Below are 9676 nucleotides of genomic sequence, written 5' to 3' on the forward strand. Positions count from 1 at the left end.
GTATTTATCTTTTTGTGTGCATGAGAAAAGTTACATTTCTACATTGCCCAAGACACTGTTATTTGGAACTTAAACATAATCTATTCTGTCTTTACATAATACCATCACTCCTAATTATCTACAGATAAACTACCATACTAGAACTCTGATTTCCCCTCATTTTTCATAATGCCCCTTTGATCAATTAGATCATAAATAATAACCTTTATGGCAGGAAGTAGTTAATAAATTGAAAGGCAAATCAGAATCTATATCTAATCTATCTATCTACCTATGTGAAGCATATTACAAGTCTAAATAAAGGATTGGGGACTTGGGGCTATTGTGGATTATCCAGGCCAGACATATTCTATTTGTTATCACCGGTAGTAGAAAGTTGGCTATAAAGTATATTTCTATATGAAAAGCCAAATATTTCTTAGATGATATATATTTTTATAAAATTTATGTGATCATGTTTAATTCATTTCCTTGTGCCAGATATGGAGAAGTTAGAGTAGATGTGAGACTGAATTAGTTTTTCTGATTCCCCTTTCCTCTCTCATTAACATGAGAACATTGCCATCTCAAAATAATACAAACACACAAACAGCCACAACAGAGAGATAGGTAAAAATTTCTCTGTCTAATGCTTCCTAAATTAATATAAATAGATAAAAAGAGAGAAATGATTGCCTCTGAGTTTAACCACGTACTTTGCTTTGGTTGGTGGGACAGTGGCAAATGTGATACAAGCAGATTTGAACAATGCTTGCACATTTGGGCTTGTTTCCTCTTACTGTACTTGGAACCTTGACATGTGAACAAGTTCAAGCTAACCTGCTGGAGAATAAGAGACATGTCAGCAGCCACCCCCACACTCTCAGACTAACTTCTAACCAACTGCAAGCACATGGGTGAGATCAGCCAAATGAGATCAGCCAAGTTCAGCTCAGATTAGAACTTTCCAGCAGAATTCTGATTAAATAAATGAATGTTGTGAAACCATTAAGTTTTGAGTAGTTTATTATACTGATAGGTAATGACATAATTTTCTAAAGTCTTTTTTAGTTCTGAAATATGATTCTTCAATTTCATGTTATAAAATTGCAAAGGAGAGTCATTGAAGACAGAGAATCTGTCCAAGTATTTTTATTTGGACGAACCTCTGAGCCTCAGTTTCCTACCCTCATATACATAGGTTGGCTTTCCTCCTGGTTGGCCAGGGACAGTCTTAGTTTCCCCTTATTGTCTTAATGTAATTATTAATAGCATGTTCTCTCTCAAAAATATTTCAGTTGAGTCAATAAATTACATGGTGATCTTAAAATTTACTTCCTACATTTGGAGTAAGGAAAAATGAGATTAAAAATAATGGTGATTTTAAAATTAGTTTTTGATAAGCAATCCATAGCTTTATTGGGCACAATACATGAAAAGCTCTGCTGCAGGAGTTATGAAGATATAAAGATCAACAAAACATGGTCCATGACCTCAAATGTGTACAACCTACCGTTGTTATGGATGGAATTGTGTACCACAAAATTTATATGTTGAAGCCAATGAAACAGTATTTAGAGATGGGTCTTTGGGAAATAATTAGGTTTAGATGCTTTCATGAGGTGGACCCCTAATGATGGGATTAGTACTTTTATAAGAAGAGATACACGATAACTTGCTTTCTCTCTCCCTGCCATCTGAAGGAACAGTAAGAAGCTGGCCATTTACAAGCCAGGAATAAGGCTCTTACCAGAAACCAATCATGCTCACCCCCTTGATGTTGATTCAAAGCCTCCAGAACTGTGAGAAAATGAATTTCTGTTGTTTAAGACACTCAGTCTATGGTATTTTGTTATGGTAGCCTGAGCTAAGTTGACCTTATAATTCCTCTAAAATACGTAGATTTCAGAAAGTCAAACATCCAATAGGTATGAAGTATCTTGTTTAGTGAACCTGTACATTTAACCTTATTTATGTATTGTGTAAATATAGTAGTTAAGAGGGAAGATTTTGAAGCCAAGTTTCTTGTGGTCAAGTTTACATGAACATTGTGACCTTCACAAGACACTTAGCCCTCTGTACCTCAGGTTTTTCATCTTGAGAATGGAATTATTGTATTAATACTTGATTCATCATATTTTTAGATAACTAATTTTGTGTATATAATCCTATTTTATATATAGAAAACAATATTTAGCAATTAGTGCTATGTAAGTATGTGATATTGTTACAGGCAAAATAGTAAAAGTGCCTTACTTTTTTTCTGTAATGACAACAACAAAATTCATGAATAAAAACTTGAGAATTATATATTTATAGGTGGTATTACTTAAATATGAACTACCTTTGAACTACAGTAGGGTCAAACCTTGGAGCTTACACTCATTAAGTGAAATATCAGGTCCTGACACTATTTTAAAAATCTCTCACTCTTCTGAGTCACTATAGTTGATTTTGTCTAAATTGAATGCAATTATATTTGTACCTGTGTTGCCAAAACAAAGTAGTATTTTATTCAAATGGTGAATGCTGTCATTAGTTGTTATTAAGTGATTAGAATAATATACATTAAGGTTAAAATGCTGCTAATGTTATGATTGTATTTAGTCTTTTGTTTTACAAATTTAAATGATTTTGAGTTGACAAAAGTACTTATTTAGAATTGGAACCATTCTCATTGGTTAAATGAGTAAATCACTAGTTTAAGAGAAAATGTGTCAGTATAGGACATAATTAGGTATTTCAGACATGCCTTCTAAGTGTATTATACTCAGGGATATAGATACGTGCTCTAAGATTGTTAATGGTACTCTTTATTATATGTGACTTTAAGGAAAAATATTACATGTTTGTGGCATATCATAGAAAACTCCTCTTGCATTTAACTATTATTTCTAATTTTTAACTTTGTCTCTGTAAATACATGTTCTTTAACAAGTCTTTTCTCAGATGTGGCCTTCCCACTAATGACTAATATGTTCTTTTCTTTTGCCAACTGCTATTGATTCCAGTGGGTCAGAGCAAATACATGATTTGAACTGTGCTTTATGTTTAATGGCTCTGGTATTTCTGAGCCAATATAGGCATTGTTTCAGATAACTTTATTTGCTGAAATTACCTGACAAATCCTGGAAGGATCACAACTACCAAAAGTGATTCCTTTCACTTGATTATTCCACTGACTTTAAGAATATTAATTTTATTTTGGCTGTACATGTAAAGACCAAATCAGCATACATAAATATGATATAATTATTCTTAGTTTGGGATGTACAAAATTAACAACACAAACAAAAGAGAAAGTGTATAGGATTTGAGTAAGAGCTCTTTAACTATAAAGAAAGAGCAAAAAGAAACAAATAAAAAAATGACCTACTTTCATCCAGGTATGATGCAGAATGAGAGAGAACTAGTACTAAAACTTCAAAAGTTATGTTTTCCCCCGACAAAAGTGACTATTTTTAGGGCTGTCTTTATATGAGTCTTAAAGTAAAGCACAGAAACTAAAAAAAATGAAGTTTCCTCAAAATTTGCACTTGATAGAAATGTCAAAGAAGCTATAATTTTAGTTCAAACTAGGCATATATACCTAGCTAAAGGTACTCTTTCAAATGCATACCCTTTTTATTTGTATTTTGGTGAACTTATTTTAGCTTTTCTTTGAAATTTTCTAACCCACAGAGGATAAAAATTGAAAAAACTACAAATGCAAAGTGAATTATTTTTTCTGTGCCTCCTACCTTAAATTTGGGCACAATAACTTGTATATGAAAGTAGGAAAGATTACTTGATAGTCACAAATTGCCTGTTGAATAGCAATTTCTGGCAAATTTTTGCTTGAGCACCTAACAAGTAGAGGATAAGAGCTGTGCCTTAGGAATCGTGAGTAATATGAAGGTTGAAGGTTTTAGTAAACAGTAAGCACCGTGCATGTCAGTAATAAATATGGTCACCAAAAGTCTAATAGTGTTTTAGGCTATTCTAAGAGAACCAGCAAAATAATAATTCCTTTATACTTTGTTCTAGACAATTGTGATCAGGTACAGATGTCACACTTAACATAATATACACCAGTAGCAGTGACCAGAGGAGAGAGATAGAGATGGTAAAAAAAAAAAAAAAAAAAAAAAAAATCAAAACAATATGCAGTTGAAAGACCTATAGTTTCCAGAAAGACATGGAGAAGGAAAGACTCAACAGAAGCAAGTAGGAGTCAGATGGGGATCATGCAAACACTTGAAGAGAAGTGGCCACCCCATTTTGTCAGAGAGAGATTTTGTATAATAATAAGAACTTTCTAATAGATCAGACTCTCCAAAGAAAGAATAGACCACCTCAAAATACTCTGTTCCCATTCACTGAAGTATTGATTCAGGCCACACAGATATTTAACTGAAATGCTGTAGACTCAGTAATATAAGAGTAAATGAGCTATATAATGTTTAATGTTCCTTCCAAGCCTAAGAGGCCTTGATTCCAGGATGCTCAAATATACAATTAGCTAAGAGAAAGTAAAAACTATTTGTTTTTATAATGAGGAGTGTGAGTACCCATGATAAAGAATCCATCTAACACATAACTCCAAAAATTTCAATATCATAAATTTTGTAGGCAAATTTTTTCCAGAATGAAAGAGGTCTAAAAGGTATGTATAAATTTACCTGACTAAAAACATCCTTGTTTTCCTATTTGAGATTTATTTACAAAGGAACTCAAAGATTTAAAGTTGAAATAAGAAAAAGTAAGAGCAAACAAACAAAATTTAAAGTGGGCATGAGGTAGTATTTCCAAGAAATATAAAGATTCTGTTTTCAGTGTGCAGGTCATGTACAAGAAGAAAAAGAAATATATGGCTTTTTTTTTTGTAAGGGAAAGCAGAACGCTCATAGAAGAATGCTATGTTCTCAGTCTTTTTTTTTTTTAAAGATTTTATTTATTTATTTGAGAGAAAGAATGAGAGAGAGAGAGTACATGAGAGGGGGGAGGGTCAGAGGGAGAAGCAGACTCCCCGCTGAGCGGGGAGCCCGATGCGGGACTCGATCCCGATCCCGGGACTCCAGGATCATGACCTGAGCCGAAAGCAGTCGCTTAACCAACTGAGCCACCCAGGCACCCTGTTCTCAGTCTTTTAAAACATCCTATATCTATATGTGCCTAGGATCTCATGAACTGCTTCTGTTCTCATAGTTCCCCTACTCAAACTGCCTAGTTTCAGCATATTTTCAAACATACCTTCTTCAGTATGTAGCTATTGTTAGCCCTGGTCTCCTGAACTAAGGATGGATTTAATCTCCGAGCTGCAGCCTCTCAGACTACATGGTCTCTAACTTTTACTCACTATTCCTTTATGGCAACCCATTTTAGGTTCCAAAGAGATGGGAATTGTGACCCTTCTTATCTATATAGCCCAGAAGGAGAATACAGTTGCTACAATGCAATTTTAAAATATTCCAAAAGGACATAATTCAATAAAAATTTATTTCCAGTCTTACTTCTCATAGATGTCCATATTACACTGAAGAAAATCAATTTTGAATAATTTTGGTAGCTTTGTGAAAGCTTCTTAGAAATTGTCCAAAAATAGTTCAAACTCACTGGACCTTAAGGGCCATCCTCATAGTGTTCATAAGATGCATACAAAAATCCCATTTCCTTGGATAAGAGTAGAAGACATGCCTCAGAACATTTACTGAATATTAAGTTTTTTCTGCTAAGAATTCATCCTTTTTCACATTTAATAATCATCAAACACCATTTCACTCAAGTGCTCAAATATGCCACTGGATCTATGAATAGACTCAATTTTTGTTTTGTTGGATCAACATATGTGAATGGAAACCAGAAAAGCATTAATATCAATAGGAGCAGCTTAAGTAATTAACATTTCATCATATTCAGAAATGGCCCAGAAATATGGAATCATTGAATCTTGTCCTTTCTGAGACTGAAGAGCTTACCATGTATAATCTGAGATCCAAGATAAGAGTCATTTCTACAGCATTTCTGACCAAGGGTGGTCCCAGCTAAGGTTGAATGACTTTCTCCAGTGTGCCATGGATACATTTATTTGCCTACCTTAGGAAGTATATTCTGAAGTAAGCTCATGCTGACATACTCATAGGGTGCAACTCTACTCACAACTATAAAGTTTGACGGAGACAACAGTAAGCTTCTTTTATAGATGAGGGATCCTGTGAGTAATAGTTATCAACATTTCCAGGTTGAAATCATCTCTTTTATTCTTTCTGATGCATAACCCCACAGTTTCCACCAAACACTTGACAAAGAACTTGTATATTTAAAAAGAAAACATTTTTTGAGGAAAGATTTTCCATGATTATGTCAGGAGCAATTTACAGATATAGGCATTTAGGAATATTTCTTCAACAGTATAGTTGGAATTAGGAATATTTCTTCAACAATTTAAACCATGGGCAAATCTGATGCGTCAGAAAATGCTTACATAAAATAACAAAGACTGCTAAAACCATGGCTGAAACAAATGGAGTTTAAGAGAATATAGTCAAAGAAAGAATTAGTGAACACACAGTTCTTTATTATATTCTTATATTCATTAGATGCCCAGAAAGGAATGTCCTTGGAATGCATTAGTTTAACTCCCTAAATAAATACCCTCAGTTAATTACTTCTATGTGATATGCTTTTCATTTTAAGCAAGATGTAAGGATTTACCACTTGAAGTGTTTTTATTTATCTTCTACAGGTAACATGTATAATTGTCTAGTAAAATGCCAGCTATATAGTAATGCTTGATAACAGTAAATAAAACGAGGAAGGATTGAACTGCCATCATAGCGTTGGCTAATAATTCATTCCAGGTGAACTAAATAACTAAATCCTCCAAATTTTTATAGGAATTTCATTGAGTCAGGCATTCATATCTTCTGCATATACAATTAATCATTTATATTTAAATTCATAGTTCTGTTTCTATTTTAAATTTTATGCCATTTGTTTTGGCAAAGTATTCCAGCCTCCTGGAATAATTTTAAATCATAATTCTGAATTACTGAATTTACTATACTTCCTAGTGTATAAAAGGTTCCCATCCTTTCATTCAGACATCGCTGACAATAGTGACTTGTGCAGGGCCAAGGACAAAATGCTATCACACTCAATGGTTACCTTTTCAAGGGCAAAGATTTGTTCTTTAGGAAGAATGACAGCACAGTGATTTAATTCTATTCATGCTTAGAGCAAATGTGTCTATTCAGCATAATTTCTTAATTATGATAAAAATGAAAATATAAAGGAAATTATTTCAGACCAAAGTAAAGGCATATAGAATGAAGATATTGTGTAATCTACTTTATGTCCATGACAGATTTGGATCTTTTATATTAATCACATTTAATTCTTTGAGCATCTCGCCTACATCATTTAAAGTCATAATTAGCACTAAATAGCAAGAGAGGATCACTAACTTAGAGGTCATGGAATGAAGCCAGACTATTGACATTGGAGTCTACTAATATTATTTGCTTCATCAAACTCCACAAATTTGATGGGTGCAAAGGATGGACATTCAGGCAGTAGCTGTATGATGAAATGAAGTGGAGTCAATGTGCAATAGAAACATTTAAAACACACAGGCAGATTGGAATATGGCAAGTACAAGTGAAATGGTACATTTTGAGCAAAATGGTGAAACTACAAGGGCAGAGAAAGAATGGCAATCCGCAAAGGTGTCTGCAAAAGACTAGTGACTCCAGTTATAAACCAATATGCAGCCTCAGTGTTAAGGAAGAAAGCACAGCCTTTTGAGTCATGGTCACAGACAGCAACTGTCTGTGCTTATATCTTCAAAGAAGGGGAGGAGATCTTGAAAACACAAGATTAACATTTCTACTTGTAATATTTGAAAATATGTAATTATGACCATTATTAAAAACACAAAGAACAAAACAAAAGAGCATTTTTCTTTGTCTATGTCTGGTGGTGTCTAGAATACCTCGTCCTTATATATCATCAATATGGGGTAGATTGTGTAACATTTCAAATTATTTTTCATATTGAATATGTTTTAATTATGAAAGGTAGAAGGAAACTATCAGAAAGCAACCACTCTTAATTAACATGGCAGAATCAACTCACAATAAGGTTCACATTTAACTCCCTCTGTGTGCAGGAGGGGCCAGTATTAAGTCAGGCAGCATGAAAAGGAGTCACCAGGTGGCATAGTGCTGTGAGAGGCACTTGGCAGAGTGGACGATCTGAGCTTTGGAATCAGAAAAGACTTAGACTGGGACGCCTGGGTGGCTCAGTCGGTTAAGCCTCTGACTCTTGATTTCAGCTCAGGTCATGATTTCTCAACACAGGATCGAGCTGTAGGCTGTGTCGAGCTGTAGGCTGTGTCGAGCTGTAGGCTGGGCATGGAGGCTGCTTAAGATTTTCTCTCTCCCTGTCCAAATGCCCCTCCCCTCCAAGGAAAGAAAAGAGAAAGAAAAAGAAAAGAAAAAACTTAGACTGGATCCTTGAACTGCCCCTCACTTTGGGCAGTCACTTAACCTGTCTGAGACTCAGTTTTCCTACATATACAGTGAAGATAATAATACCTGAGATTCCTGTGAAAAGTACTGAGAAAATATAATGTACACTAAGAGTAATGGTAACCACAATCATCATTTCCCTAGACATATTATACCTGTTGCATTTGTTTGGACAAGAAACATCACCAAAAATAAAGATATAAGAATCATTTATGTGGGGACACACAAAGTAGATTAGATAATTTCTTTATTCGATAAGACTTTGTTTTAGTCTGAAAGACTTGACCTCAAAGAATTTCATCTGAAATAATTGGGGGTTTGCCTATAATTTCAGACTGAATCAGAAATGTAGTAAATAGAGCCCATGTAGATAGCCCACCTTAGAGGTTGGTTAAAAATCAAGGTACAAGAACTCTGGAAGTGTCTCAGCAGTATCTATTGCAGTAAAACTAAAGATATAATCTATGACCCAGCAATTTCACTCCTAGGTCCATAGTGAACAAATGCATATACATGTTCAGCAAAAGATATATGCTGTAGAATATTCATAACAGCACTATTCAGAACAGCTGCAAACCGGAAACTACACAAAAGATCATCAACAGTTGAATAGTTAAATTGTGATATATTTGCACAAAGGAAAACCATTTAACAATAAGAATGAATGGCATACAATTAGAAGTAATAATATGGATGACTCTCACAAACGTAATGTTAAGCAAAAGAAGATGAACACAAAAGAATACACACTATGTGACTCTACAGTATAAAAACAAAAGAAACTAAAATGGGTTGTTAGAAATCAGGATAGTGGTTATCCTTGGGAGGTGATGGTGGGAACAGGGTGCATAGTGACTAGATGGAAGTAAAAGGAGGTTTATATGGGGCTGGTAATTTCCTATTGTTTGATATGTGTACAGTTGTACAGATTTATGAAGTTTGAGAAAATTCACCAAGCTCTATACTTATATGTGCACAAAGAAATTAAGGTGGGTTAATAATCAGTGCTTGATTTTAGCATATTCTTTGATCCTTTAACCCATAGTTTTCAGAAGACATAAACATACAAACAAGAGAGTTCCCAGAAAGCTTTTGACCAAAACAAGTTTTAGTATGTGTTGCCCAATTCCTGAATAAATACCAGAAAACACATTGTTTAGAGACATTATTAAAATTCGTGCAATTTA

This window comes from Eumetopias jubatus, unplaced genomic scaffold (assembly GCF_037043125.1).
Source record: "Eumetopias jubatus isolate StellerSeaLion01/CBP00866 unplaced genomic scaffold, mEumJub1_p1.0 scaffold_1, whole genome shotgun sequence".
Taxonomy (NCBI): domain Eukaryota; kingdom Metazoa; phylum Chordata; class Mammalia; order Carnivora; family Otariidae; genus Eumetopias; species Eumetopias jubatus.